The 4,392-nt window shown below is 38.0% G+C and overlaps 1 pseudogene; it reads left to right on the top strand.

Moving 5' to 3' along the window:
• The first annotated feature begins 230 nt into the window (after positions 1-230).
• On the top strand, positions 231-2,037 carry LOC120272963 (annotated as a pseudogene).
• Positions 2,038-4,392: the final 2,355 nt, after the last annotated feature.

Below are 4,392 nucleotides of genomic sequence, written 5' to 3'. Positions count from 1 at the left end.
AGAAGATAATTATGAGCTATAGGTTTTGGTTACCCGGCCCTAGTAAAAAGGACACCTATAATTAAGAGTGCATCTATACCTAGAAATTTTTTGAAACCCTCGGCGTAGACTTTAGTCACCTATACCTATACCTATACTTAGGGCCGGCTGGTCCAAGAGTGTAGGCTTTGGTAAATAATAAATAATATATATGCACATGAGAGTATATAAGTTCGGCATCGCCTACTTCTCTAGCCCTCGTTCTCAGCACTATAAGAGAGCTAGATAAGCGCGACCTTCAAAATCAGCACCTGCAGACCAGATCGAAGATAAAACTAATAATAACAACAACGACAATCATCGACTTCGGGCAGTAAGATTATGATCGAGCAGGCGGTGGCTGGCAAGGTGGCTCAAGAGTCTAGCCTCCAACTCCCAGTGAAAGAGATCCCCGGGAGCTATGGCATCCCCTTCCTGAGCTCCATCAGAGACCGCCTTGACTTTTACTACTTCCAGGGCCAAGACGATTTCTTCAAGTCCCGCATCGAACAGTATGGCTCCACCGTGTTCCGAGTGAACATGCCCCCAGGGCCCTTCATGGCCCGCGACCCGCGTGTCATCGCCGTTCTGGACGCCAAGTCATTTGACGTCCTCTTTGACGTCTCCAAAGGTGGAGAAGCGCGACGTCTTGTGCGGCACCTACATGCCCTTCCACTTCCCTCACTGGTGGTTATCGTGTCTGCGCCTACCTCGATCCATCTGAGCCCACCCATGCTAAGATCAAACAGTTCCTCTTCACCCTACTCGCCTCCCGCAAGTCCTACATCATCCCGTCCTTCCTTTCTTTCTACTCGTCTCTATTCCAGACCATGGAGTCCCAGCTCAGCGCCTCCCCGGGTGCTAAGTCCGACTTCAACAAGCTCAATGATGTAACCGCCTTCGACTTCCTTGGCGATGCACTCTTCGGTGTAACACCCGTCCAGCACCAACCTCGGCACCAATGGTCCCTCCAAGGCCAACAAGTGGCTCTTCTTCCAGCTCTGCCCCCTTATGACCCTCGGCCTCCCCAAGATTTTGGAGGAGTTATTCCTTCATACTTTCCCTCTCCCACCATTCCTCGCTAACTCCGACTACAAGGCCCTCTATGCTTATTTCAGCTCCGCGGTTGCTCCGATGCTCGACACGGCCGAGAAGCTCGGTCTTTCCAGGGAGGAGGCTTGCCACAACCTTCTCTTCGCCACAGTGTTTAACAGCTACGGTGGCATCAAGGCGCTCTTTCCCCGGGATTCTCAAGTGGCTGGCACTGGCTGATCCGGAGCTGCACTCACAACTGGCCAAAGAGATCCGATCTGTCGTCCAGGCAGAGGGAGGAGGAGGGAAGGTGACGCTGGCGGCCATCGAGAAGATGGAACTCACAAAGTCCGTCGTGTATGAAGCCCTGCGCATGGACCCTCCAGTGAAGTTTCAGTACGGCAAGGCCAAGCATGACCTGTTGATTGAAAGCCATGACGCGGCATATAAGGTTAGCAAGGGAGAGATGATCTTTGGTTACCAGCCCCTTGCGACCAAAGATACCAAGGTGTTTGAGAATGGAGACGAGTTCATCGGGGATAGGTTTGTGGGGGAGCAAGGAAAGAAGCTTCTCAAGCATGTGCTGTGGTCTAATGGGCATGAGACTGAGAACCCGACGGTGGAGGACAAGCAATGCGCAGGGAAGGACTTTGTGGTGCTTGTCGGGAGGCTGCTCGTCGTCGAGTTCTTTCTCAGATACGATACCTTCACTGCGGAGGTAGGAACCATACTGTTGGGTGCTCAGGTTACTGTTACTTCTTTGACCAAGGCTAGTTGATTTCATATTATCATTCCTACTAATTTAGTTTAACTATGTGGAAATTAATTATCAGAATAAGCTAGGGCCATGCTTGTCATGCTTTTATCCCGTAATCAAGTCATTTTATTTTTAAGATAAATAAATTCAGGAATGATATGCTTGTAATGGTGTGTGTATATATATATGTATTATATACACTGGAATTTGCACGTTGTCAATAAATTATAAAAAAAATTAAAAAAGCAGAGGTAAAATATTGAATTCTATGATTGTTGTTTAAATTTTATCAATTATTATATATTTTTATTGAAATATTTTTTTTTAAATGAATTTATAGCGATAACTATACATTCCTATGGTGAAGATTTATTTTTATTTAACTGTGATTTTTTTTCATATTTTCTTGTTTTTGATTTGTTATTTGTGGTTGTTTTGTGCCGGTTTATTTTCAATTTAATATATATAATTTATCCAATTGTTTATGGAAAATTAAATATTTAAAATATTTAATAAAAAATCTAGAGATAAGGGGACAAAAATGATAAAAAGAAAAGAAAAATTATAAAAAACATTCAAAAAAATCTCTTGAGATTAAAAAAAAATGAAGATAAGAGTCTGTTCATTTGGGGATGTGATCTGAAATGGGGAAAATGATATACTTTTGGTTATCATAAAGTAAGAATAAAAATGAAGAATTTAGGTGTTATGTAAAGTTGTACGAATTAAAAAAATATTTTGAAAGTGTGGGGAATTAAGTTTTTATATATTGACTCACTTCCCTCCATGTAGTATAAAAATATTGAAGTGTATTTAATTTAAAATTCATTTCAGCACTTCCGTCTGAAATGAACATATAAGTAAGGGAAATTGGCACTTCAGTCCAAATGAACATGCCAACACAATGGGATCCTTATCACGATGTTCGGATTTTTGGGAAAAGGGAAAAAACAACATGAACAAACTGACAAAGAAGATTGAGAGTGGAAAAAAACAGAAATGATTAAAAAAAAAGAAAGAAAAAAATAGAGTAATTAAGATAAACCGAAAATAAAAAAGAGAAAAAGAGAGGAGACTATAAAAAATAAAATCATCACGGTTGGAGAAGAGAACTCGAGAAGGAAGAGATAAGAGGAGAACGAAGGGAAGGGAGGCATTTCTTTTATCAATTAAGGAAACAACAACAACAAGCTAAATCACTCAATCTAATTTATAGAAATCTTGCTCTTAAATCTATTGAAGCATGATGATGAAAACTAGATCTCCTTAGTTTGTAGTCCATCTTGTCTATGGCTTAATTGTATCCTTGGGGTCCATTTGATACTTAAAAAATGAGGGACATGACAACACAAACTCTATTGTCCCTTGTTTGATTTGTAAATGTGTTTAGGATATAGCACAACATGTTTGATTACAACACAAACTTAAAAAAAAAAAATTTGTACCATCAAAACCATGTTACAAGTTTTAATTTATGGGACAACACAATAAAAGTCAATTTTACCCCACTTCAAATCCGAAAATTACAATAATTAACCAAAACCGCATCACAACCAAAAAAAATTTTGTAAACCTCCTTCGCTCCCTCCTCCTTCCCCTGCCTTCCCCTCCGCCGTGGCACTCTTCTCCTCTTCAAATCTCTCTTTTTCTCTCCCCCTTCTCCTTCTTGCTTTCTCTTCTCTTTGAGAATTCTAGGATTTTCGGGTATCTTCCCAGATCTACGGTCTTCTTCTATGCAAATTTCCTAGGTTTATTTGTTAAGTAAAAAAGGATTATTATATTATGATCACATGCTTCTTATCCCTAATTATAATAAACATATTCTATCTCGTGAATTATTAGTTAAAAAAAATCAAGATAATTAGATTTCTAATAAGATAAAAAATGTTAACAAAATTTATAATATATTTTTCATAAGTAATTATTAGTTAATATATTTAAAAATTAAATAATATATTTATGATAAATAATTTTAAAATAATTTTTTTATCAGATTCTTTTATTCCAAAACAACATAGGACTATATAGAGGGTATTACAGTAATTTTGTATATAATTGTTTTATACTAATTTGTACTGCCCTTTGAATATCCAACGAAACACAAAACAAGCACTTGCACTGTACTACAAGTACTTATGAATTGTTGTATTCATATGCAAATCAAACAAACTCTATTAAAGTTTTCAAATTGTGACCCTCATCTTATGTGGTACATCTTGATTTTGATGTGAAAAAAAAAAGTCAATCATGCTTCATGTTGTTAGATCTAATTGTTCTTCTTCCTGATGGAAAGATTACATATCAAATTGCCATCAATTGCTTCATTAGATAAACATAAAAAATGAAGGAGATAATGTCGTTTACGGAACGATTATATTCTATTTACCATGTCAAAATTGCCATCTCTTGCTTCATTAGGTATCCGTGGAAAATGAAAGAGACAGTGTCGTTTACGGAAAGATGATATGCCAGTTATCATGTCAAAATTTTTATCTAATTGTACTTGTTTGTGATGAAAATATTATATATCAAATTGCCATCTATTGCCATCTATTGCCATCATATATATCAAATTTAGTACATAT

This window comes from Dioscorea cayenensis, chromosome 12 (genome assembly GCF_009730915.1).
Source record: "Dioscorea cayenensis subsp. rotundata cultivar TDr96_F1 chromosome 12, TDr96_F1_v2_PseudoChromosome.rev07_lg8_w22 25.fasta, whole genome shotgun sequence".
NCBI lineage: Eukaryota > Viridiplantae > Streptophyta > Magnoliopsida > Dioscoreales > Dioscoreaceae > Dioscorea > Dioscorea cayenensis.
The sequence above is the reverse complement of the archived record's forward strand: the minus strand, read 5'-3'. Positions and strand labels throughout refer to the sequence as shown.